Source organism: Heterodontus francisci, unplaced genomic scaffold, assembly GCF_036365525.1.
Source record: "Heterodontus francisci isolate sHetFra1 unplaced genomic scaffold, sHetFra1.hap1 HAP1_SCAFFOLD_236, whole genome shotgun sequence".
NCBI lineage: Eukaryota > Metazoa > Chordata > Chondrichthyes > Heterodontiformes > Heterodontidae > Heterodontus > Heterodontus francisci.
This window is the reverse complement of record NW_027141158.1, coordinates 1,693,019-1,702,904: the sequence shown is the minus strand read 5'-3', so window position 1 is coordinate 1,702,904 and position 9,886 is coordinate 1,693,019.

The window sequence follows — 9,886 nt, the reverse complement described above, 5'->3', positions numbered from 1 at the left end:
ATTCCAGAGCAGACTGAATGTAGAAAATCAGCAATATATATATATATATTTCTAGCAAGGCCACTTGACAGTCCATAGAAAGCTGCAATGAACGAGAGTTTTGCATGCATATGACACAATATCTGGGAAGTTTGTGTTGGATCCACGGGAAGATATGAGCCTCACCTCTTCTGATTGACTTTTTCTGTATAACCACAATCAGTGAGATCAAAACACAGAATAGCAGGACTCCGAAGCAGACCGCAACTCGGATGGAAGTAGTTTTATATCCCTGTGCTCAATGAGAACAATACAGAAAGGTTTAACACAGAGACAGTCCGTCTTGCATGATAAAATATTTTCACGAAGTATTTAATAATTATAACCACTGCTTTGGAGCAATGAGTCGGGCTGAACATTCCCCAGTATGTGTGGTGCACATTGCACCAGAATAAGGTGTGAGCCAGTCGAAATTACAGAGACAGTGCCACCATGTTGCTGATGAGTACAGGACAGTTCAGGTACAGTCAGAAACTGGAATGAGCAGAATTTCAACCGGACCATTTGAAATATACAGTGAGAAAAAAATGTTCCAGTCAGTGAGAACGTGCTCATAGTATCTTCAGAAAATGACAACGATACCAATTCTACTAATACAAACCCTAATGCTAGCTGGAATACTAATAATGGTAAGTACCTGCAGATATGGACGGGAAAGCAGTTGGAAGCACATCGAGTCCTGTGGAATATACAAAATGTTCAGGAGGATAAAATTTCAGCACTTTCCATTTAAACGAGAAATACTGTTCGTAATTTCCCGAAGTAATGAGTCAATTTAAATTACAAGGAACCCTAAACCCAATCTTCAAATCCTGCCACCTTTACCGGAACAAATCACACTGGCATCTTCCTTGTGATCACAGTCAGTTTGAGCCCGCGATGAGGAAGGACAGTCGGCCAGAGAAGATTCGCTTCCAGTGCACTTCACCTCATCCAGCCAGATAACACCGTCACCCTGGTAAAACGTAGCCCCTCCTGGGGCCAATAGAGCGTGGCCACAACCCAGCTGTCTGCAAACAACATTGGCATCGGCCATTTCCCAGGAATCATCACACACCGTGCACCAGCTGCTATTGCACAATTTCTCCACTCTCCTGGAACAGTTGGTTTTACCTCGAAACAGGTGCAACCATTGTCCCGAATTTGTCAAAGAAAATCAATTATTATTACTGATGTAGTATAAGATTCCCTTAGCCTTGGTCTCTCCCGAGACGCCCACAAGGCAGTGGGGTTGTTGGTGCCACTACACAGGGATTGGTGGATGCTGGTGGGAGGAGGTGGGGGAAGTGGGTGCGGTGGGGAGGGGGTGCGAGGAGGAGGAGTGCGGTGGGAAGTGGTGGAGGGAAGGGGGAGCGAGGGGAGCTGGGAAGGGGCTGCAGGGACTATGGCACAAGGAGACAGGGGATGGGGGTGCGAGGGAAGGATGGTGCAAGGGGGGAGCTGGGAAGGGGTGCGAAGGGGGTGGTGTAAAGGGGATGCGAGGGGGTGAGCTGGGAGAGGGCGGGAGGGGGTGCAGGTAATAAAACATTGCATCAGCTCCCAACACTGTCCCTTTTACAATAGTGTACCACGACTGGGAACGGGATCGGGATCGGGATCCGGGAGCCGAGCCGGAGTTGAGGGGAAAGTTTGTGTGGAAACAGCGCTGAGTTGCCGAGTGAGCGGGAGCCGCTGCCAGGACCATGTGGCCGCTCTTCCTCCTGATCGCCGCCGTAGACGGGCTCCCCAAACATGGCCAAGTGATCTTCCTGTCCATTTGGCCAAGCTTGGCCTCCACTGGCAGCGTCCTCATCAGAATTCCTTTCCTTTCCCGGATTGCCAGCCGTTCACCCTGTCTCTGCGGGAGTAAACTCTAACAGAAAATCCGGAGCGGAACCCCAAAGGCGGTCATGTGTCACCTTTGGCATGTTTCCGGCAGTTCCTGCAGCCATACTGGTGCCAAACGTCGGGCTCTGCACTCCTTTGGAACCCACCAGGCAGGCCGAGAGGGGGGTTTTGACGCTTGGGCAACTCACAACTTCTAAACATACGCCCAGGCATGCGACACGGAGAGGTCGCTCCCGAGTCGCCTCACGGTGACCAAATCAACACGGAAGGCAGCGGTTATCGGTGATAAGTACAGCTCAATTGGCGCAGAAATTGGGCGCCACAGGTTGCCTTTGTCTGTGGGAGAGGTCATCCCATCTCACTGGACAGTTACCGCCCGCCTCAAAACGGGCAGCCCCCGCTCACTAAATTTCTGTCCCACCACAGTCCACCTGCTTCAATGGGTGCTTGGAGTTCAGGGTCATTGCCGGACAAGTGGATTGTAACACTGCACCAAACAGCACGACCACAAAAGGAAAGAAGGTACCAACCCTTCATTTTGCAAGCTGGAACGTCGGAATTATGTGTCCTGGCCTGTCGGAAGAGCTTACACAAATGAGCGATTCTCGGAAGACCGCCATCATTAACAACGAGCTCAGTAGACTCAATGTAGACATTGCAGCACTTCAGGAGATATGCCTCCCTGCGAGCAGATCTCCACGAGAGCACAACTATACTTTCTTCTGGCAGGGTAGGGATCCTGAAGAACCAAGACAGCATGGAGTGGGCTTCGCCAACAGAAACCCTTTGCTCAGCATGATAGAGCCACCCTCAAATGGCTCGGAATGCATACGGTCCAACCGACTGTTCACCTACTCAGCATAAATGCTCCAACACTCTGCTCCCCACTTGAAGCTAACGACCAGTTCTCCGAGGAACTCCATAATATCATCAGCAGCATCCCCAACACCGAACACCTGTTCCTGCTGGGGAACTTTAATGCCAGGGTTGGGGTCGACCATGACTCATGGCCCTCCTGCCTTGGGCGATTTGGCATTGGGAGGATGAATGAGAATGGACAGAGACTACTTGAGTTGTGTACCTATCATAACCTCTGCATCACCAACTCGTTCTTTCACACTAAACCCTGTCACCAGATTTCTCGGAGACACCCAAGATCACGTCATTGGCACCAGTTCGACCTCATCGTCACAAGGCGAGTCTCTTTAAACAGCGTTCAAATCACACACAGTTTCCACAGTGCGGACGGCGAACCCGACCACTCCCTGGTATGCAGCAAGGTTAGCCTCAAACCAAAGAAGCTGCACCACTCCAAGCAGAAGGGCCACCCAGGCATCAACACGACCAGCATTTCTCATCCACAGCTGTTATGTAAGTTTCTAAATTCACTTGAAAAAGCCCTCCAAAACATCCCACAGGGAATGCAGGGACCAAGTGTGCCCACATCAGAGACGCCATCTATGACTCAGCAATGACCACCTATGACAATCGTGTGAAGCGGAATGCAGACTGGTTTCAATCTCACTTTGAAGTGCTGAAACCTGTCATAGCCGCTAAGTGCATCGCACTGCTGAACTACAAGAAAGCCCCCAGCGAGTTAACATCCGTAGCACTTAAAGCCAGGCGCTGTGCAAATGACTACTGGCAACACCTATGCTGTCGTATTCAGCTGGCCTCTGACACAGGAAATATCAGAGGAATGTATGATGGCATTAAGAGAGCTTTTGGGCCAACCGTCAAGAAGATCGCCCCCCTCAAATCTAAATCAGGGGACACAATCACTGACCAACGCAAGCAAATGGACCGCTGGGTGCAGCACTACCTAGAACTGTATCCAGGGAGAATGTTGTCAATGAGACCGCCTTCAATGCAACCCTGTCTCTGCCAGTCATGGATGAACTGGACGTACAGCCAACAAAATCGGAACTCAGTGACGTCATTGATTCTCTAGCCAGCAGAAAAGCCCCTCGGAAGGACGGCATTACTCATGAAATCATCAAGAGTGCCAAGCCTGCTATACTCTCAGCACTGCAAGAACAGCTTTGCCTGTGCTGGGAAGAGGCTGCAGTACCACAGGACATGCGCGATGCCAATATCATCACCCTGTATAAGAACACGGGTGACCGCGGTGGCTGCAACAACTACCGTGGAATCTCCCTGCTCAGCATAGTGGGGAAAGTCTTCACTCGTGTCGCCTTAAACAGGCTCCAGAAGCTGGCTGAGCCCATCTATCCTGAGGCACAGTGTGGCCTTCGAGCAAAGAGATCCACCATTGACATGCTGCTCTCCCTTCGCCAGCAGCAGGAGAAATGCCATGAACAACAGATGACCCTCGACGTTGCTTTCATTGATCTCACCAAAGCCTTTGACCTCGTCAGCAGACGTGGTTTCTTCAGACTACTAGTAAATATTGGATGTCCACCAAAGCTACTAAGTATCATCACATCATTCCATGACAATATGAAAGGCACAATTCAGCACAGCGGTGCCTCATCACACCCCTTTCCAATCTTGAGTGGCGTGAAACAGGGATGTGTTCTCGCACACACACTGTTTGGAAATTCTTCTCCCTGCTGCTCTCATATGCGTTCCAGTCATCAGAAGAAGGAATTTTCCTCCACACATGATCAGGTGGCAGGCGATTCTACCTTGCCCGTCTAAAAGCGAAGACCAAAGTACGAAAAGTCCTCATCAGGGAACTCCTCTTTGCTGACGATGCTGCATTAACATCTCACACTGAAGAGTGTCTGCAGAGACTCGTCGACAGGTTTCCGGCTGCCTGCATGAATTTGGCCTAACCATTAGCCTCAAGAAAACGAACATCATGGGACAGGACGTCAGAAATGCTCCATCCATCAATATCGGCGACCACGCTCTGGAAGTGGCTCAAGAATTCACCTACCTAGGCTCAACTATCACCAGTAACCTGTCTCCCGATGCATAATTAAACAAACGCATGGGAAAGGCTTCCTCTGCAATGTCCAGACTGGCCAAGAGAGTGTGTGAAAATGGCGCACTGACACAGAACACAAAGGTCCAAGTGTATGAAGCCTGTGTCCTCAGTACCTTGCTCTATGGCAGCGAGGCCTGGACAACGTACGTCAGCCAAGATCGACGTCTCAATTCATTCCATCTTCGCAGCCTCCGGAGAATCCTTGGCATTAGGTGGCAGGACCGTATCTCCAACAGAGAAGTCCTCGAGGTGGCCAACATCCGCAGCATATACACCCTACTAAGCCAGCGGCGCCTGAGATGGCTTGGCCATGTGAGTCGCATGGAAGATGGCAAGGTCCCCAAGGACACATTGTGCAGCGAGCTGGTCACTGGTACCAGACCCACCGGCCGTCCATGTCTCCGCTTTAAAGACGTCGGCAAACGCGACATGAAGTCCTTTGAGATTGATCACAAGTCGTGGGAGTCAGTTGCCAGCGATCGCCAGAGCTGGCGGGCAACCATAAAGGCGGGGCTATAGCGTGGCGAGTCGAAGAGACTTAGCAGTTGGCAGGAAAAAAGACAGAAGTGCAAGGAGAGAGCCAACTGTGTAACAGGCCCGACAACCAATTTTATCTGTAGCACCTGTGGAAGAGTCTGTCACTCTAGAATTGGCCTTTATAGCCACTCCAGGCGCTGCTTCACAAACCACTGATCACCTCCAGGCGCTTACCCATTGTCTCTCGAGACAAGGAGGCCAAAGAGAGAAAGAGAGAGTTATTTGAGTGACAGAGTCTGGGATATGTTAGTACAACATCAGCCACCATTCTTTAATTCCATGTGGCTGGAGGTGAGTTTCTGTGTCTCATCCTCTGTATATCTGTCCCCAGGTGAATGGTAGCTGATTACAGTGTGTGTGTGTGTGTGTGTGTGTGTGTGTGTGTGTGTGTGTGTGTGTGTGTGTGTGTGTGTGTGTGTGTGTGTGTGTGTGTGTGTGTGTGTGTGTGTGTGTGTGTGTGTGTGTGAGAGAGAGAGAGAGTGAGCGCGAGAGAGAGGGAATACAGCTGGAATCCCTCTCTCTTTGTCCCAGTCCTGATTTTTTTCTACAATTCCACCCCACTGCCCCTGTACTTTATCATTTCCCCATGGGCGAGCTGATGGAGGGAAGGTGTTAGAGTCCAATAATGTCGAGCAGACAGTGTGGGATGCTGAGTATCACATCTTTTCTGTCTCTCTCCGCCATTCTGCCTCATTCCGACTCAATCTCTCTCTCAATGGGCTGAATTTTACCAGCCCCTCATTACTGTTGCTTGTGGCGGGGAAACCTGTAAAATGCTGCTGGGAGCTGTCCGCCGTGACCCACGACAACGGGAATGACACACTGGATATTAGTGGCGATGGCGAGGCCTCGGTGCGCCCATACCCACGCGGCGAAGTGATGAGGCCTTCATTAAAATATTGAAATTAGAAGCACTGACGTGCAAATGAACTTACCTGCTGCTGCCAGCTGTCGCACGCCAATTTTAGGGCCAACTGGCTCAACTTGCATGCCTTCGGAATTCCGTTGTAGTTCCAAAGCAGGACACTGGTGGGGTGGGTGGAAGAAAAAAATTATCCGGGCCGGGGGGGGGGGGGGGGGGGGTGGGGGGGGGGTGGTGGCAGCGAGGTAAGCTATATCTATTGGTTGTGGGGAAAGTCGTGAAGGGCTTCAGGATCAATGATACTGAAGGTCGGAGGGACAAGTTCAGAATTTCAATAAGTGTTTTTATTCAGAGTAGGTCAATTTATGTATTGAATTCTCAGTTGGGGGCGGGGGCAGGGGATAGGGGATTCAATGCTATTACTTTTTAATTGCAGTGACACCTTCAACAATTAAATATATATTCGTTTGGTAGCACAGAACTTGAGAATTACTGACAATAGAAAGGTTGTCTAAACTTTTTGTCTTGCATTCATCAGGGCAATATGCAAGAATAACCAATGGAGGGGAATACAACAACTTACACTGCATGAGAAGGGAATGCTGACTGGTTGGCAAGTGAACTAACTCTGATTGGTGGAGCAGTTGCCATGGAGAATGCATCAGTTAACTGAAATGCATTGTTTGAAATTTAAACAAGGCAGATAGACACTGATTGGTCAAGGCATTGCCCTAAGGAATGAACTAGTGAATGGCTGTCACTTACTTTGTTCAGCTAAACAGGTGCAATGTACGGACATGTTCTTTCTGTCGGCAAAAACAGGGCCCTGCGTATTAATATATGGCGCTTCTAGTATGCACAAATGTGCCACGCTGTGAGTCCTACTGACAATCTTAAATTTGTTGTCAGCGTAACTCTTAGCACATTGCGGCTTTTGTAGCAAATGTTGTCCAATCGTGGAATCACATCTAATGTTGGACAGTGTGTTCTGCGTTTTGCAAGCACAGGCTGGTGTATAATACCTGCACTTTGCCCACTGCGAGCAGTGGAAAGAACATGTTGTTTGCAATGGTACGCCAGTTTCTGGGACGTACTTACTATGTACCTAGCATCACGCTGGCATTGAAAAGTGTATATCGCATTACTCATTTGTGTGATAGGTAGGACGTCTTTTTGGCTTGAGGGCAGCATCCTGTTAGTAGTGAAGCCGACACGTGTTGCTACTGCATAGTAGCAGGGTGAAACAGCTAGCTTGTTATTCAAATTCTTGGGATACATTCCCTTTCCAAGGTGATTTGAGATAGACAGGGCACTTTTCAGAGCCAAAAAATGACAGCCTTAGGCCCGTTCATCGGTTTAAAGTACATAAAGCAAGAAATGATCGGATTTGTGTGTATTGGAAGCTGCATATATTAATGCACAGGGTCCTGTTCTTTGCAGGTGGGAAAAGAATATGCACGCATTGCGCCTGTTTCAAATGAACAAAGTAAGTGACAGCCATTCGCTAGTTCATTCCTCAGGGCAATGCCATGACCAATCAGAGTCAAGCTTTAAATTTCAAACAAAGCTTGGCAGTTAACTGCCAGTCACCGTAAGCTGGTGCATTCACCATGGCTAAAGCTCGACGAATTAGAGTCCACTTGCCAGCCAATCAGCACTCTCTTCTCATGCAATAAAAGTTATTGTTTTCACCTATATTGGTTATTCTTGCATATTGTTCTGATGAGTTCAAGACAGAAAGCTTCGACAACATGTCTCTATTTTCAACAATGTAAATACATCCTGAAGGGCTTGAAAACCTTTAAAAATGGTGCTGGTGCTGGCACGGTGGCGCCTGGATGCCATTGCCAGTGACACGGCGGCCGCCCCCTCTATGTCATGAATATTTGTTGCTCAGCTCCCTCCATTTAAGAAAGCCCTAACGCGGAATATCACGAGGGCTGTGTGGTGGCACTTCCGCAGAGCGCGTTGCACGAAAAAAATTAGGCATAGTTTACACTCCAGCTGCACCTGATATAAAAGTACTGACATATTCTGCCCACCAATTTTATTCACTAAAACATGGACATTCAGTGCACTCTCTGGTGGAAATGTTATGCCTGTTCTGAGTAAATAATGTTGTGTCGCTCCTTTAAGTTATTCATAGGTTTACCTGCCCCATTTGAGGAATAAGAAATACTGAGAACTCTCAGGTACCCTGTTCCTGACTCCGCATTCACAGCAGTTTTAGTACTTAGACTGCAGTCAGAGATACAGACTGTTCTGTCATACTCTCAGTCAGGGATGCTTGTTCAACATTGGCTTTGTGTACTCTCGTAAATCCCATGGCTTTGCCCTACAATATTAAGCATTCTGCACAACGGCGTCTCACCTTGTGATGATGAGAAGACTTGGCTTTTGGACCTCACTTCCACCCTCAGCACCTTCCTTCCTGTCCTGAGGAGGAGATCCAGAGGCCTGCCACACTCTTCCTTCTTGTCCGCAGTTACTTGCTTTCCTTTCACTTTCCCTATTTATATCCTTCTTGCATTTGTGGGGATGATGGGCAAAGGGTGTGGGCTTGTCAACAAGCCTCTGTTCGTCAGCAATTTCCACTGCCTGTCGGGCTGTTGGTACCTTCTGGTTGTCTACATGGATTCTTTCTAATGGACGGAATTTTAAAAAAATGTTTCCAGGAGAATTACTTCCCTAAGAACCTCATCCGTGGTTTCTACCTTTAATGCCTGCATCCAACGATCACAATTAATTTGATTAACCCGCTGAAATTCTACATAAATCTGCCCAGGCTGTCTCCAGAGGTTGCAAAATTTTTTGTCAGTAATCTTCAGGGCCAGCTCACACACAGCTGGAATAGACTTTTTGCCACCTCATAATCTGTGGAAGTCGACTCAGTAAGCAGGGTATAAACTTCATGAGCTCTGCTCATCAACCTGCTTTGCATAAGCAGTGTACAGCTAATCCTTGCTAACTTTAAAAGAAAAAAAAGAAGACATGGAAAGATGTCGCTTGCCCCTTTATGTCTGGCGTCCCAATTACACATTGACAACTTTCACTGGGATCTTGCTGGAGCAGGTCTTTGGAGGTGACGTTGAGATCAGATTGGCAGGCCTCTCAGAAGGAATGTGGCAAAAAAACTGAAATTTTTGCCACATTCCTTCTGAGAGGCCTGCCAGTCAGTTTCCTGCAGTTGTTTCTCAGGGCTCCTTAAAGAGTTTGAAAAGCTGGAAGCCATTTTTCTCAGAGGTGGAAGTAGCTGAGTTGGGGTTTGTCCGTGGAAGGTTGTTCTTTAAATTCCTTTTAGAACATTCTCCACACCCCCAAATCTCTGTCCAAAGCAAAACCAAAAATAATCTCTCCAAAAACCAAACTTCAAAGAGCAGGTCAAAATCCTCCTGATCCTCATTGCTCTTGCCTTGTCACTTCTCTGTTAATACTTTCCAGTAAATGTTGTTTATTTATCTTAGCAGGTGATCTCCAGTAAGGGCTGTTTACAAACCAAGTCCAAAAAAACTTCTGATGACATCTTCCTTGAAAAACAAACAAACAAAAAAACATAAAGTCCTGCATCTGTGAAATCCTTTACAGTTTTAAAAAGACAAGTCCACAAAATGAAACTACAAGTGGAAGTACTTTCGTAACAATAGACATGTCTTGGTATTTCACTGTGT